The following is an 18,919-nucleotide window of genomic DNA, read 5'->3' as shown; positions in this document are numbered from 1 at the left end:
TCCACCGATTTACTTCAGCTCTAACCAATAGATGGCAGCACGATGATCATTTTGTTGTGGTTTTTTGTTTCCTCCTAAAGTGAGGAAGGGGGAAAAAATCATTTATTGCCTATTACCGCCACTTCAGACGATCCTCGTAAAAAGAACGAAACGTAAGGGTTCCTCCACCCTCACAACTCGAGTGTGTTATGCAACCGCTGTATAAGAAAAAAAAAACCCTTTTAAAGGATTTTTTCCCCCTACTGTTTTCAAAGAGATCGATACTATCCTGTTTACACCACGATTTTTTGAGCTGACTCAGGGCAAGGTATTTCGGATTAAGACTAGTTGGGAGAAAAATAAAGAAAATAGGGGAAAGAAAGCCTTTGACGGGGTTTTTCACTTTATAAAGATATTTTCACGCCCTTTTCTTTGCATCATCTTCAATTTTTTTTTTTTTTTTTCATCATTGCATAAGTTATTTATAGCGTATCATTTTGTAAGAGGTTTTTTCAAGTTGTCAGAATCGAGGACAAAATAGGATCTTTGTCAGATTTTATTCAGTTTATTTATTCTTACGTCGGGAGTAATAATGCTTGCAAAAATAAAATGCATAAAAGAGGGGGTTTTTTTCGGTATTTTGATTGAATCTGTTATTGTTACAATTTATTTGGACGTGTGCGCTTCCACTTGGATTTAATTTTTTAGGCATTAAAAATTACAATATGCATGTTTAAAATTTTTTTAAAAAAAGATGGTAAATTTGCACTTCTCCACATATAAATATTTTAAAATATATTTTTAATTTTTCTTTATCATTTATTTAAATGTTGGAAATAATTTAAGATAGACAAATACCCCTTTGCTTACGATGTGTCATGTTATACCACCACATGTGGTCAACATGATATACCAGCAGTAAGCAAAAGGTTAAACACGTTTCATCTTTAATAAGCTAGATAGATGCTGAGTTGTCAGACAGCTATTAAGATACTGAGCATCCATTCAACCATGTTTCCGTTCAAGATGAACCAAAATATCATGCTATTATCTTATGTTACTATATAGTGAATTTGCCGCGATGGCACAGCATTTAAGATACTGATCTGTCATTGAATGATATTCCAGTTCACGGTGAACCAAAATATCGTGGTATTATCTTATGATATCATCTTACAGTGAATTTGCCGCGATGGCACAGTACTTAAGACACCAATCTGTCATGAAACTATGTTTCCTTTCAAGACCAACCCAAATATCATCACGGGGATATCGTATGTTACTATGTAGTGAATTTGCCGCGATGGCATAATACTTAAGACACTGATCTGTCATTGAACCATGTTTCAGTTTAAGATGAACCAAAATATCGCAGTATTATCTTATGTTACTTTACAGTGAATGTTACACGATTGCGTAATACTTAAGACACTGATCTGTCAATGAACAATGTTTCTGTTCAAGATGAACCGAAATATCATGGTAATATCATGAAGAACAAGATCGTGAATGAGCTGCGATGGCACAATAGTTGACACACTGAGTTGTCATTGAACTATGTTTCCGTTCAATATGAACTAAAACATCATGATATTATCTTATGATACTAACTAGATTATGAGTACTTCGGGATGGCACACTAATTAAGACACTGAGCTGTAGTGAAGAACTTGACAATAGTGGTGGCTTTAAGTCCACACAGCTTCATTACAATTTGCACCCGCTTGTTAGGAATGATAAATTAAACAGTGGTTTAATTGTTAAAGTCTTAACTGTCACTATCATGCCGTTGATCTTGAAACTGTGAATATCATGACCTACATGACCCCTTTGTCAACAAATAGTTATTGAGGGAACTTTGTTTTATTTATTTTGAAAAATAATTATTTACTTGCACGATAATATGCTTTAATACTCACCAATATTTCGAATCATTAAAATCATCGGAACTCTTTCCTATACAGTTCAAATACTGTTGCATTTATTACCACATTCGAATAATTTAGGAATAAAGCGGTAACAGGGCCGGTTTAAATCATTAGCTTTACTGTTTACTTCTTTATCGATACATTCGATTTTTTTTTTCTAAATATTTTATTTTACTTTGAATGGCAACTCTAAATCTCCAAACTCCAATTTAATTTTTTTTTTCCAAACCTCTCTCATTTCTTTTTACGCCACCTATTGTTGGAAGTCCGAAATAATTAGAAAGCATTAGCAGTTGCCGGGTTGTGTAGTGTCTTTAACGCATTATACGCAGAGGCTGTAGCTTCCTTGATTGGTCCGCAATTGCTGAGGCAAGCGGTTTTAACGGGGACGGGAAGTGAAGTGAAGAGAAAAGAGGAGGGAAAAAAAATCTAAATGAGTGAAAGGCAGGGAAGGAAAAAAAAGAGCTAAAAAAGGTAGTTGTTTAATTTTTTTGTCCCTTTTTTTACGTATTTGGAAATCGATATTTTAGAGTGCTTGGCTGACAGTTCTGTATTTATGTTGTCGTCTGCATTTTTGGAACGCATTCGTTTTTAAGGCTTAACTTTACTTACCCAACTTTTTACAATTGTCTTTAATTTGATTCGATTTTAGAAACGATTAGATTTCTTTTAATATATGAATGATGCAATTGTGATTAGAGTCATTAATAAAATCTTTTACGCAAATCTGAATTCATCCTTCTTGGAAAAAAAATAATAATTTCTAATATTCTTTGGAATACATAGAACAATCATACATTATGTACTGAGCTTAAAATAAAAATAGAACGACACTGAATAACTTTTTAACTAATGGTCTGATTTTCATGTACTAAAACTCAATTTTAATGGTTTGAAGGCCTTACCTTAGATATGCTAACTAATAAGAGTAGATGATATTTTAAGTTTCTCGAATTTACGAAATACCAAAAACGTTCTTTTTTCGACAGATGTGGATTCTTGACCCTCAAAATAAAGGGCGAGCCACAATTTAGAAAATATGGCTCCATTAGATTAGCAGTCTAAAGTTTGATCCTTTTCATGTCAATTTCACTTTTTACACATTCTCCTACATTTCAAAAGCCTTTTAAGTGAAAGGAAAGAATTTTTGCACGGAATTATATAATTCTAATAAGCCAAAAGATAATTTCGTATAAAAAATATTTTTTTAAATAATAATTTATTATTTTTTATTAATTTATCAGCAAAAAAATTTTTAACTATAAGATATACAAATTTTTACATAATTTTTTATGTAATTATGTAAGGAAAAATACAAAATTTAAGCGAAATCGAACGAATAGTTTCCTGGAAAATCTAATTTTAAAAAAGCCATTTATTTATAAAAATTTTTATTTAATAAGGCTTTTGTTAAGCAGATTTTAAAATTATGTGAATTTTTTTTCGTATCATAGTTCTCGAAATATGGCAAAATACTCAAAAAGTAAAATTAACATTTAAGAGTGCCAAACTTTAGACCGCTCTCCTGACCTAACTATTGGGATGTTATATTATCCAGATTGCGGCTGCCCCCTATATTTTGGAGGAAAACATTCCAAATTCGTTGAAAAAAATTTATGTTTATTCAAAGAAAGTTAGTTTTTGTGTCTGATTTCATTAATTAAAATATCGTCTGATTGGGCCGTATAACATAAAGATTCAATCATTAAATCAAAAATCATCCAGAGTGGTCCATTTTTTGCTCTCTGCACTTGTATATTAAAATAATTATAAATGTACTTGTATATTAAAATAATTATAAAAATGACTTAAATTTAAAAATGTTAAATAAGAAAAGAATTTTTTAAAAAAATCATCATCATGACCTAGACCATGTGACATTTACTAATGCTCGAACTATAAAATTTATTCAGCCACCATTATTTCCGATACGTCATTTCCCGTTTCATTGACATTTCCTTTTATCATCTACGTCACCTAAGTACACACTAATTCGAATGTCCGCATCATTTACTCTATCAATCAGATCAAGTAAATAAACATGACCGGAAATAATTATTGAACCATATTGTCAAATAATATCCTATTCAGATAATAAATCTGGTACTTTAAGATTTATGATTTAAATGTTCAGTAAATGAAATTAGAAATGTAATGAATTGAAATAAGTAAGTTTAAATAATTTATACAAGGGCTTTTGTGTTTGGAAACAAAGTTGTTTGCCGTAGTTACGAATTTTATTACAGCACTTAAGCAGATATTGATACACTAGTGTTAAATGAAAAAAATATCTGCCACAATTTTTTTTTTTGACATGTAATTGTGCTTAACAAATCTTACGAAGAGGTATCGATATATTACACTGCTAAGAAAAAAAAATTCTCTGTAAAATACCGGCACTTTGGGTACACCATCCGTAAAATTCCTTTAACAGTAAAGTCCATTTTTACAGTAAAATATTATACCGTACATTTTACTGTATTTAATTAGATAGATCGATTCAGTTATTTTATGATAATTATTACTGTAAAAATTACTGTATATCAGATTTTTTTTTTATCATTAACATATTCCGGCAAAAATGAATTTTACGGTAAAAAGTACAGACACCCTAAGTGCCCGAACTTTTTACCGTAATTTGATCTGGATGTTTTTCTACAGTACAGTGAAAAAAATTTTATATGTAAAGTTTCATTGTAAATTTTACTATAGTAATAAAATCTGTTAAAGAGATTGATACATTATTGTTTGTTGAAAAACTAATTTAACAGCAGTTTTATTTAAAGTTTGATTATAAATATTAAATAATTAGCCGAGAAATATATAAAATACACTAAATTGAAGAAGAAAAAGGGTTTCCGTAAATTTTACAATTGTTTTTAAATTATAAGACGAAATAACAATACACTGGTGTTTTCTGAAAATAAAATTTTTTTCCGCAGTTGCGTTGCAAACATTTAATCATAGTTATGAACAACCAATTGACTATATATTTATTTTAATACTATAAATTACTTAGATACATTAATTATTCATTGATATTGAAAAATAATTTTATATCCTATATCCCTGTAAAATAAATAATCAGTGGTCCCCGGCATTCTTTTTTTTATTGTAGATGTAAAAGGATTGTTTGCTGTATTTGCTTTCTAATTTTTGGTTTCCTGTTTTGGTCTGTGTTTGCGCACTTTTTATCATAACTGCAAAAAGTTTACACATTTTCTGCATTGCAATTTTCAATTTATATTCACTTTATTAAACTTATTAAAAAAATCTCATAGAGCCATGTAAACGAACCAGCAACAAAGTTAACGGACTAGTAATAACTTTTATTTATTAATCCTATGAATAAGTGACTAAACATTATTGCATTTAAGGGGTGATTTCAAAGCACACAAAGTAAGATTTAAGTACTGGATTTGACAGGACTTGAGTTTTTTGGTAATTAAACATTTATTGTTGGCACAGATAAGTTTCGTAACTTACACTATATAAAACATTAACTTAAAAATAATAAATGCTGATTAAGAGAAATATGCAAACCTAACTTCCCTAACAAGCATAAAAAGAAAAGATAATAAATTGGAAGAAATAGTTTCAAATTTCGCAGAAAATTATTGTGTTGTATACATTTAAATAAACACGAAAAACGTCGTTTAAAGGCTTTCCTTAAATATTAGCAATCATATCCAATTTATTTATTCACACGAGGAAATTAATTAGTTAAATATATTTTAACGATAAATAAATATTTTTAGAATTGTTTTGACAACTTAAATTCGAAGAACAATCTGTGTCGTGTCATTATAAATAATTACTACAATTTAAAGTATAATAAGTCTTCTCAGAAAGTTGATGACATAAAATCGTGAAAATCTGTAAACAAAATTTGTTAGTTGTTTTGGTAAATATTTCGTTTTCACTAAAAGGGTGAGATTTTATTTACTTTCTGTTTTAAAAGAATTCTCAGAAATATATCAATATGAGGTCATTAAATTTACTTTTGCTTACATTATTTAATACTATAATGTTTTTTAAAAGTATTGTAGCATTGATAAGATTGAAAATATTGTGAATATGGTAACATTTGAGCAGTTTAAATTACAGATAAACTTCGATGCTTCATTGTCTTCTTTATAATTGATTTGTTCATCTTCTTCATTGCAAAAATGCAGAAAAATGAAAATGAAATACCTTAGAAATGAGCATAGTGAATTCTGTAAAACTAAACCAGCCAATAAAGTAACGAGAGTCAATTGGTTGATTCAGTTTATGCTTTTCTTTTAGTTCACATTGTAAATTAAAAATGATATACATTGTTAAAGAATTAGATTTCTAAACAATGAAGCTCAGGTGCCTTGGTTCATTTGACTAAGTACAACTCAACTATAACTTAACTCCAATATCCATTCCTTAACATAACCTAACTGCAATTAAGTTTCAAACTTATTGTTTTAAAATCCTACTAGTTGTAAATCATTATAAAAGCGTATAGTTTTGTTTTCACGGTTTTTTAACCATACCAGTTGTAAACGATTTTAAAACCGTAAATTTAAAGAATTGTTCCTAATCGTAAACTTAGCGGTTTAATTTTGGATGGACAGACTGTTGCCAGTTATTTTACTGTAATTATATATTGAAAATTCTAATCATGTATAACGTTAAATAGCTTTTTATTCTTTAGTTTAATAATTATTCATCGTTCCTACTCCCAAATATTTCCTAATTTACACAAGTTTTTTTAATAGTTAAATTCTTATGTTTGCACTAAATATTTTTTAAGGTTTTACACACTTGAAATTCGCTTAGTGATTTGAAATTATTCACATGAGCGTTTTCTCTAGAAAAGAAAAAATAAACACTTTTGTCTTTATTTACTCTTTACATCTAAAAAAAAAGAAGTACCAGGTGCAGGTATTTAAAGTATAGATAATTCCCAATAATATCACTCCGTCTAAAATTACCACACTAAATGATTCCTTTTTTATTAAATGTAAAACAGTACAACCTTTTTATTATCAAACTAAATGATTATTTTCTACTTTTAAAACTGAATAAATCTGCGATTTCGGGATTCGGAGCGATATAAATACATTTGCATGCAATCACGCCGCATTCCTACAAAGCACACAGGTAAAATGGAAAAGAAATTAAAACGGTGAAACTCCATTTTAAATTGCACAAAGTGCAATTCCAATAAGTTCGTCTCAAAATCCCAAACACTCTTCGACTAATACTGAAGTACTAACGTTATGTTAAAACTTCTGAATAATTAGAACCACTAAAACTAGGCGGAATGAAAAAGGTAGCATTATTTAAAATCAAGGGGGGTAAAAAAAAAAAAAAACGAAAAGAAAAACGGACTGGACCGTTTTATTTACGAAATCGGACTCCGCTATTAAAACGAAATCGGTCGGGGGATTTAAAACCGATATTACAAAGTAGTTTTTCGCTGATTCGCGGGCTAGAGTTTTTCTCTTAATTTATTTTTTTTTATTTCAAATTCGTTTTCTATCCACCACATTTTTTTTTATACTTTACTCCCGGCAGTACAGTTTAAAATAAGACAATGACTTTCATGATTGCCTCAGAACGATCATCTAACTTATGTGGATAAAGAACAGAAAAATAAAGTTTTAGAAAAGACATTCTCTGAAGCTTTTCTTTTAGGAGGGAAAAAATGTTTTAAAAATAAAAATTTGTTCTGGTAATCAAGCTTAAAACGTCCACTTTTTAGCGAGATTGTATTTTTGGTCATTTTCTTTCAGGAAAGTTTTTCAATAGTACACCGTTTTTCTTTTTTTTCCCCCTTAAGAGAGGAAGCGATATTACTAATCACCCCTGCTCTTTAAAAGAAGAAAAAGGTGCAATATTTGGCTACATCAGTTTCAATTACCACCAAGTTGTGCCAAAAACAAAGATATCTTTCAAAATTCACAAAATGTTTATTTAACTTTTAATTGTCGTGAATCTGGAAAAAACGTTTTCATATAATATAATAATTTTTCGTAAATTTCGGAAAAAAAGGAACAGTAAATACCACAAATAAACCATATACTGGATATCAATTCAGTGTACATTCTCTGAAACTTTTTTCATAACCATCGACCTGATCCAATTTCGAGTTGACGATTACCAATGCTCAACTCCGTAACCTTGTAATTTTGATCCCAATCCAGAAGACAGGGGAACTTCTGATACAAATATTATGAGAAAAAGTTTCCTTCATAGAGAATTTTTTTTTATGGAACTAAACCAAATTTGCGCTAGATAGAAAAACCACAAAAATTTCCCACAGTTAGCCAGACGGCAAGGGGACTCTAACCCATGATCCGTCTACCGTTGAAGATATTTAACGTCGGCACTGTGCTTGGTGCGAGTCTGGTGCAGATTTCTTAACGAACAGCTATCGCTGGGATTTGAACCTGGGTCACCTCATTGAGAGGCGAACGCTCTATCCCCGAAGCCGCTACGGCTCTAGAACTATTTACTATTGCATGGAGTACTCATTAACATAGCGTTCGTTTAGAAAATGTGAGATTAAGTGTGAGACATTAAGTACAATGGCATATGTGAGATAAGTTACACGAGACATATATAAATATCTAGTTCAAGATACATATATAAATATCTAGTTCAAGATACATGTATAAATATCTAGTTCAAGATACATATATAAATATCTAGTTCAAGATACATATATAAATATCTAGTTCAAGATATAATGTACACATAAAACTCAAACACAGTGGATAAACTTCCTTAATCTAAGGTTTTTTTTCAATTTTATGTCCCATTCCACAGCTTGAAGGCTTTGAACATTCATACAGTAGAATATAGTGCAAGTCATTGCAAAGAATCTCACACGCTCTTTGTGTTTGAGAAAAAACTGTTTAGTGTTTGCACCCGGTGCTAGGTTATTATAAGAAAGCTATGGTAATGATAATTTTTGTAAAAAAAATCTCCACAATTCTGGATAATAAATCAAAAATATATGGTATGTAAACCATTCACTTGGTAGTTTTTCTGTTTATATGGTAAGGGTTTACCAGAAATTCTGATTTTCAACAATAAAATTCTTATTACTCCATATTTAGTAAAAAATACAGAACTGAGAAGTAAATTTAACGGAATAAATGGTTCTGATGTCATGCTTTAAGGTATCATGATAAAAGTACCAAATCTTACCACATTTACCAAATTTTATCATATATCATTAAACCATACTTTATTGCTCTTTGATTTCCAAAGAGACTGAAACACGGTAAACTTTTTCATATGCTGATAGTTTTGACCATTCTTTATTGCCTCAATGCACAATCGAGGGTTTTCAGATTTGAAGTCAGCGAAATATTCGGAAAAGTAAACAACACGGTTGATATCTACAGTTTGTTTATCAGTGTAAGCAATACTTATTCTGGAAATTAAACTTAAAAGTGTTCTATTTTTAGAAAGATTGCATTGGGAAGCCTGTTTAATAGTCCTTCGTTTATTATTTTTTTTAAGAGAGACAAAATATTTGATAAAAACAATTAATTTAACAAACAAAACAACAAAAGAAAGCAACGAAACACAAACAACATCCTTCATTGATTTTTGTTATCGTACAGAAACAAAACACTTTGAAAATACTAGTGTATTTATTATGCTGGGGGGAGGGGGCTAATTTACAATCCTTTTAATGATTCGCTCTCTTCTTAAGTGATTTTTTTTTTTTTTTTGCTGTAGTTAGTAGCAATTATAATGCAAACTTTTATTTCTTTTAAAATTTGTTACCTAAACTAAAAAAAAGTCAAGACACAAGTTTTTTTTTAAAGAAATGCTAAACATAAAGGCGCGTTGTTGAAGACAGTTGGATTGGAAAATCGCTGTCGGTGGCCTGAAGTGTGTGACATGGCATCTTCGGGTGTAGCTATTTAACGAACACTTCGAGTCTTTAAAATCAAATTTTAATAAAATGAAAGGACTTTCAACTTCTTAAATAATATGCCAAATATTTAAATATTCACAGGAATGTTTTTAAAAATATTCATGACAAATTTGAAGGAAAAAAAATGGTGTAACAAACATGTTAATGAATTCGATTTATTTTTTATTTATTTTTTGTTTTGATGGTTAGAAAATAAAAAAAAAACTAAAATGAATTAGCATGTAAAATAGATGAAAATGGCATGAAAAATAGAGGCAAAAGATAATAAAATTTGAATCGAGATTTTAATCATAAGCTTACACAAAAAAATTCGTTTCAAATTACGTGAAAATGCATTCCTCATTTAAACTAAGTAAAAAAAATAGCATTCATTTCCTAAACATCATTATTCAAAAATTAAAAAAAAATGGGTTAATAAATATAAAATTAACAGATTAGATCGTTATTATGATTATATTAATCACAATAATTACAGAATTAAAATAAGAACAAAAATTAATCACACATAAAAAAAACTCTATTAATTCCCACCTTCCACAAATGCCTTACACCAATCTCCCTCAAAAGGAGAAGATTTTCTTTTTACTAAGCGAAGATACTTTTCTTATTTATATTTTTTAACTCTTCCTTAAGTCACCTAAGATTGAGTGTACATTAACTCAGGGGGTATAGGCAGTAATTATGTGGTATTAAAAACAAATAAACAACGAAGAAAGAAAGAAAAGGTAAGGGAAGAGACTTTCATTATTTTTCGGAAAAAGAGGATGGGAAATTTTTACTTATTTACTTATTTATTTTCCTGGCTTAATACTTTTATTTTTATAAATCTCTTATCTATCGAAGGAATGATAACTCTATTCTTTTTTTTCTTCTAATTTTTTTTCTTTTTGCACCCCACACCATAACTCCACCACCTTCCGAATTTGTAGGAAGAAAAAAAAATAAAAAGTAAATAAATATACCTCACGGGGGAGGACGTTTAAAATTTTTTATGTGGGTAGCAGAGGCGTGGGGAGTATTTTGCACCGTGGTGTGGAGGGTGGAGCTGCGATGGAATTAGTACCACGGTGCAATTTAGGCGCCATTATGTGATGGGAAAAGACAACAGTATTGATCAAAAGAGGTAAAAAGTACCTCTTGATAATTTTTTCCCTTCTTTTTTGAGATCTTCATTAGGATCACGTTAAGGGTGGAAGAAAAAAAAAGAAGTTTATTTGAGCTTTAGCGAAATGAGAAAAAAAAAAGAAAAAAGAAAATGCTACACTCTCCAAAGTCATCTTCAATAATAGCTTAAGATACTGTTTCGATATCTTATTTAGAAAATAGTTCCGAGGTTTCTTCTTCAGTGAAAAATATGAATCAAGAAAGTGAATTAAAATTAGAGATACTCCGGTATCGTCGTTGCTGAAATTTTGTCGATAAAATAGTCATTTGCCTTTAGTTATATCCCTTCTGTATCATAAATTTAATTGAGGAAAAATAGGGAAAAATATCTTTCTTCTTTAGCTGAGCAAAGTATTTCAGCTGGTTGATTTGTATATTACTTCAGGGCATGAAAATTCAGTTCAAAAGGTACTGTTCTAGCTAAAATGTTTGCTCGCCACTATATTGCATTCATACGAGCAATTTTTAAAACGTTAAGAGATGTATGAACTTTTTATATGACTAAAACCACCATAAAAGTACATTGGAACTTAAAAATCGAAACATAATTATTGTAATAATTATGATATTAAATCAAAGTAAGTTGTCCTAAGTTAATTAAGGTTGTTGCCAGCAGTGCAAGTTCTGAAGGTAAAAAATAAGAGACTCGGTATTATTTTCCCTCCTCCTAAATAGATGAAAAATGAAGTTGCTTGAATTTAAAATACTTCCAGATTCTTCTTCACTAGAGTACGATAATCTAAGCGTATATAGTTTCGATTAAAACTCAATGTTTTAAAAATAAGAGACTCGGTATTATTTTCCCTTCTCTTAAATAGATGAAAGATGAAATTGCTTGAATTTAAGATACTTTCAGATTCTTATTCATTGGAGTATGATAATCTAAGCGTATATAGTTTCGATTAAAACTCAATGTTTTAAAAGATTAAACTTACTCGCCATCATTAAATATTTGATCGCCAATGACGATCTAGAAAAAATGAGACAAGCTAAAGAGCTAAATCGTGACTGCCCTAGTGTGCGTCAAAAAAGAAGCTTTTTAAGCTAAATCGGAACAGTTTGAGGAAGATCATTGGTCTTCTCACTGGACAATGCACCCTCAGAAGACACCTACACATTATGAGTATTGCATCTTATTCTCTTTGTTGAGGTTGTCCTCTTGAGGAGGACACTTCATGGCATATACTTTGTGATTGCTAGGTTTATTTTGCTCTAAGATTTGATTCAATTGCATTCAATATTATTAATCCAATTCATCAATTATTTCAGCAATAAAGCTTTTTCATTAATCATGACTTATGGTTTGGGTACAATAGACCTCTGGTCGATCTGACCTGCTCTTTAGAACTGCCCAATCTCTAAGTCTAAGTTCATTTTTAACATTAGTTTGATTTGTCTATCAATTTATTCATAGTAATCTTTCATTCATAACATTCCTTTTAATTAGTATATTTCTAGCAGTGATTTGATTAACAAAATAGTTCATTATTCTGCTAAAAATCCATTCAATGGTTTGATTTGTCATTTAGTTCATTATTAGAAATCGTGAATTAAAATCTATCTTGCTCATAAATTCATTCCTAGCAACGGTTTGATTATTTTATAAGTTCATTCATAATTATTTTCTATTACACTATTCTTGTTCATTAGTTCATTCCTAGCAGTGGTTTGATTTATAGATTAGTTCATTCTAAGCAGTGGATCGATTTCTCGATTAGTTCATTCATAATACTCCTGCATTCGTAGTATTCCTGTTCAAAAGTTCATTCCCAGCAATGGTTAGATTGATATAGCTTTCTTATTTAGAAAGTAGTACCGTCATGCTTCAAGGAAAAACGTTAATTAAGAAATGAATTTAAATTAAATATAATTTTTTCCTGTCTTTTCTGAAATTACGCTAATAAAACAGTCTTAAGGATTTAATTAGATGATTTCTGTATTTTATATGTAACTGACAAAATAGAAGATTTTACTGTTGCTACTTAACTAAAGAAACAATAAGATAATATTGATAATTCACTTAAACACAGTGATACAGTGGATAAGGCTCTTAGAGCTGCCCAATCTCTAAGCCTAAGTTCATTATTAACATTAGTTTGATTAGCACATCAATTTATTCATATCAATCTTTCATTCATACATTCCTGTTAATTAATTAATTTCCAGCAGTGATTTGATTAAAAAAATAGTGAGTTATTGTGTAAGAACGGGATCCGATTTCCGATAATCATTTGGAGTCTATTTAACTTCAGATAGTAGCTAATTTGGGAAGTAGAAGCGGTCGGTGCGCAGTGCTGACAGTTAGTCACGAAAATGTAGAGACCAAGGAAACTACACGATTACCTTACCCGACACATAGAGAGTTGTGGGAATGCTTTACTTTTTTTGTAAAATGATTATCAGTTATATCGGAATCATAAAATTAAATCGTACATCTTATGAAAACAGGGCTTATTTATTTATTTATTTTGCTGTTTGGAAGAAAATATTTTTCTCTAGATAAAAACACGACAGTAAATTATTTTTTTAAAAGTCACTTTTGAAAATATTGCTTTTAAAATTTATCAGGGCATAAAAATTTTGATATCTTCCTTGTGTTGCTTGCGTGTCCTTCAAATTTGTTCATAAACAAGCGAAGCATCAACGCTTTAAAATTTATTTCCATAACCAAAAAAATAAAAACTTATTTTTATATTTTAAATAAAGAATAATAAATAATTTGATAGTATTTAGGTTTTTACAAAACACAATACAATATTACATTAAGTTTTTAAAATAAATATATCAAGCAGGATTTAAACTGCTATAAATTTATATTTTATAGACATGAATTGACATTAAAAACGAAATGTTTTTCCTAATCATAGTACTCGTAAACATAAGTGCTTTTGTTCGAAACAGTTGAAATCTACACTCATCTTTGCGTTTACCAATAAAATAACATTTTTAAAGAAAAAGTTAAAGTTTTAGAAAAGCAATTTCTAAGTTCTTAATGTATTTTAAGAGCGTCACCTAAAATATATATTTTTTTTAGATGACGTCTAACATTTTAAGATTTGAAATACATAAATAATTGGATAAGTTTTTTTATATAATAATAATATTGTTATTAAAAAAATGTTGTTACAAAATATAACATCAGGCTTAATGGTAATAACATTTAGAACAAAAATTGAATTTTTAAAAAACGTTTTTAAATCGTTCAAACATTATTTTGAAAGGAATTTCAATAATTGATACGAAAATATAAAGCTTAAAAGGATGATGCGTTGTACTAGAGTATTATTACAGCTTTTTATAATAAACCTATTAACTAATTGTGAACAGAAATTTCGAGAAAGGAATGATCAACTCTACTTAAAATCAGAATCATTACACGTTAAAAACAACGAAAAATAAATAATAAGTAATAAATAAGACAGGTTTTACAAAACCATGCAACACGCACCATTTCATTTGATATTTGGAAAGGAAGAACGACATACCCGTCGTTGAACAGCCGACCCAATTTCTTGGGGTTACGACTGCTAATGTTCAACTCTACAGCCTTGGAATTTTGAACCCAATGCAGAAGACAAGGGAACTCCTGGATGAAGTATTGGGATGCAATCCTTCAGGTAATATTTTTGATATTTTTTAAAAGGAAAAATAAATAAGACCAAACTTGTACAAAGTAATAATAATGATAATAATAGTTCCTTTAATTTAAAAATTTTCGTAAAATGCTCGATATTTTTTCTTAAATTTTTCCCTTAACTCAATAATTCTAAAAATTAAAAAAAAAAATATAAATATTTTTTTTTTTTTAAAAAAATCATAATTTAGTGATACAATAAAAATTGTCGGCTTTATACTAGAAAAAAATCTATTGTATTTAAACAATAATTTACAAAAAAAAATTCCATTTTCACTACTTAAATCATTTTTTAGGCTCACAATAATAATAAGAAAGGAATTGCGCGCGCAGTGCAAACTCACTCTTTCCAAAACTTTCTCTATACCTACTTTACCTCGTTCGAAAGAAGACTCCAAAACCACCCCCACGAATCACCCCTTTCTTGACAATACTTCTTTTTCAACCAAGCCACTAAAAGATTTCTCTGCCTACTTTCTTCTCTAAAGACAGGAGAGGGGGGGAAGAGAGGAGGGAAAGATGAGGAGAGGGTGAAAATGCATTTCTCCTCTGCATCCACGCCATAACCTTTCTCAGTGGCAGATGGCTTTGTTTACCTCAGGAAAACACATGGGTTAGGATGCTGCTCCTTTTAACCCACCTGGCTTGGGGATCAAGGGTGATGTCATCCGCGGTGGAAGGGACTTTACGAGGGAACATGGATTCAGAACAAAGGGAATGTATTCAAAATAAGGGGAAAGAGATGTCATCAGTAGGGATTTTTGTTTTAGTTGTGAAAAATGGTGGGTTTTTGAGTTAGCGTTTTTTTGAAGGTAAAAAGTGAATAGTCTTAAATAATGGATGGAAAAATAAATATTTAGCTGCATCTTAGTTCTAGTCAGAAATTCTCATAACGATACAGTTAAAATGGCAATAAATAGAAATTGAGGTGTTGAAAATTTGAGCCCCTTGATTTAGATTTTACTTTTAGCGCTCTCTCAAACTATTATAGCGATTGAAAATGATTTTTAAAAACAATCATAAAATGTGTTAATTCGTAGATTTTTAAATATTATTTTTTTTTAAATATTTAATTAAAGACTGATAAACAGTCTGAATTATAAAGCATAACATTTTGCTTTGTAATGTAATTTTTTTTTCTCCAATGCCCGCCTGGGGAATGATTTACGTTATACAGGCATCTGAAGGGCAGACTTGTTGGCCACTTTTGTAGGGGAACCACATTAGGTGGGCCAACGTTGCTTCCTCAGTAAGGACAGATAGTACAGAGAATGAAAGAACATATATATGCGCCTTGCCCGGGATTCGAGCCCAGAACCTTTCTAATGCAAGGCCAGTTCCCTGACCGCTACACAGGCAGGTCGGCTTTTGTATTATAATAAATTTAGTTGTAAATGTCAAAATTCGAATTTTAAACAAAATCGGCAAAATAGTACTCGATAAATGAAAATTTTAAAATACGACTTACTAAAATATTTTATTTCTCAGAAATTTTCATTAATATTTTATTCTTATAAATTCATGAATTTATCTATGAGTAATTTTTCGATAAAATTCTTTTATAAACTTTTTGTTATATGAAATTCAAGCTTCTTATTCTCAGAAACTATTCACTATTTCAAGTTTCAGGCTAGGTGATTTAAATTAGTTAATCAAACAAATTTTGGCCATTAATAACAATAATATTTGGTTCTCCTTTTCATTATGCCTATTTTATGTTATAAAAATTATTTATTAATCTTTTTTAATTTTATCACATTTAGGGAATAAAAGAGGTTAATGCTCACTTTTTCATTGAGTTTCATTTACTGATCCTGTCATAACGAGTATTTTTTTACATCTGTCAACCACAAAACAGCCTCAAAAATGTCGCATTTATAGTAAAAGAAAGAAACTGATTAGAAATTGCTTTTTAAAAAAAATTAGCCTATTTTCGACTACTCTCCTTTATTTTTAATCCCAAAATATGTGCTTTTATAACATTCGATAATAACATTCGACACATAAACATTCATGTTTTATAACATTCGACAGTTCCATTGCTTTAAATAAAATGTAATATCATTTTAGAACTTTTTGAAATCCATTTAATTATAATCGGAGAACATAAAGTTAACATTCGAACAAAATGTAATATTTTAAAACTAGCTAAAATCCACATACTTTAAATCAAAACAATCTGAACTCAGCAATTCGATTGCTTCAAATAAAATATAATATGGTTCCATAACTAGTTAAAAATGAGAAATCTACTTTTTTAATAAATATAAAAACTACATAAAACTCAATGTTAAGAAAATAACAATAAGCGTTCATTTTTAATATAATATAGCAAACAATGAAAACAAAACAAAATGATGAATTATTGAACATTTTGTTGACTTATATTTAAATCGATGAACAAAAAAAAAACAAAAAAAATCACGCCCTCATTCAAATAAGTACATATGTATTTCGTTTTCTACGAAACTGTATTCAATGAAAAGTAAATAAATAATAACATTTTGACACAACAGGAAAAACCAATACAAATCACGATCGGATTTTTTAAAGACCCAGAAAAGAAAACAATTCTGAAATCATATGATGAAATCTAACGTCGCCAAAAAAGAATATTTTTCTTCCAATTGTTACCTGGCATGGAAATTGAAAGAAAACAAATATATTATTTGCCGATATATATGAAATGTAGACAAGAAAGAGACAATGTATTGTTATTTTTTATTGTAATTTTTAGGTATTTATTCTTATTCGATTTATCTGTTGGTCATTGTTTGTTCCTCTACGCAGAATATGAATAGACAATGATTTTTTTTATTGGCAGCAGTTAAAATGTTAACCAAGAGATTATAAATCTAAATATAAAATCTTTGCTGTAAGATTCTTAAAACTGAAGTACAGTTTTATCAAAAACATAATGATTAATTATTTACAAAATTTTTATATTTAAATTGATGTAGAATTTTTCTCAAATTTTCATTCTGAAAAATTTAATTTCAAAAAATTTAGCGTTTTTAAGTTTTTTTTAAAATTAATTATACTTTTAATACCATTTTTTAATGCAAATTTGATTTTTACTGGAATTGAATCATAAGAGATACTCAATATCTGAATTTCCAAGACGCCTTCATTTTTTATTTTAAAAAAAAATGTTCAACAACTATATTTCAACTGTCAATTCCAGGTTCTAGCTATTTAGTTTTTACTGGAATCGAAGGAAAAACTACTTAACATCTTTTTTTATTGCAAATCATAGTTAAATATTACAGTTTATAATAACAGTTAAAAAGATCTTACTAAAAATAAAAATAAATTACAGAAGATCTCAACTCTAAACTTCCATTGTCAGTACAAGCTTTTAAATCATTAATTTTTAATGAAGTTAAAGAAAAAAAAGGTTTTAACGAAGTTTTTATTGCTAACTCCAGTTTTTAAACCGTGAATTTTTACTAGAATTGTAGAGAAAAGTACTTAAATCTAAGTTTCCATTATCAGTAAACATATATCATTAGTTTTTAAATCGCTATTTCTTACTGTATAAATTCACCATACTTTTTGTACATCTGTGTAAGTAAGAAAAATAAATGTTTCAGACTCAAATAGTCTAATTTTTGCAACATATAGTAAAAGGAATTATAATAAAAAATACTACATAATTACAATTGTGAAATAAATAAAAAAAAATACAAAATACAGCCATAATGATTAAATGAAGAAAAAAACAATAATATAGGTTACCGGGAAATTGCTTTTACGTTTTAGTGATTGATTAAATTGGACAATAAAATTTCAAAATATTTTCAAACAAATAAAGATTTGAGCTCACTAATAAGAAGATTTCAATTAATATATTCAAAATATACCAAGTTTATCAAAGTTTTTAAAGTAAGCACTAATCTTTTCCCAGAGATTTAGAAACACAACCAAGTAGCAATTAGATATTCCCAAAAGATAATTCTATTTCCAAACATTTCCTCAACAACACGCCAACCAAGCTTATCCGCAAAGATCAGGGGAGGGGAGTGGACTGAAAAAAATTAAAGTAATAAAAATATTAAAAACATCTCTTCCCCATCAAAGTACGTCATTATTTTTAATCACTTCATTGAGCAAGCATTATTCCCCAAACAAAGTAGAGAGGATGAAGGACAACTCCCGAAAAATTTCGGGAACAAACATCAATTTCGCGAAAACTAGGCATAAACAAACTTGGGCGAAGTTTTGTCTTAACAAGTCTCAACGGAATCCACGATTTCGACTTATTCAAGCAGAGTCTAAGTTTGT

At 29.1% G+C, this 18,919-nt stretch overlaps 1 protein-coding gene across 20 annotated transcripts in view; it reads right to left on the bottom strand.

The window, feature by feature from the left end:
- The window catches only part of LOC107437615 (forkhead box protein P1), a 403,975-nt gene that overhangs the window by 258,856 nt on the left and 126,200 nt on the right, over positions 1–18,919 (bottom strand). The window lies entirely within an intron of this gene.

This window comes from Parasteatoda tepidariorum, chromosome 10 (assembly GCF_043381705.1).
Source record: "Parasteatoda tepidariorum isolate YZ-2023 chromosome 10, CAS_Ptep_4.0, whole genome shotgun sequence".
NCBI lineage: Eukaryota > Metazoa > Arthropoda > Arachnida > Araneae > Theridiidae > Parasteatoda > Parasteatoda tepidariorum.
This window is presented reverse-complemented; position numbering and strand designations above follow the sequence as displayed.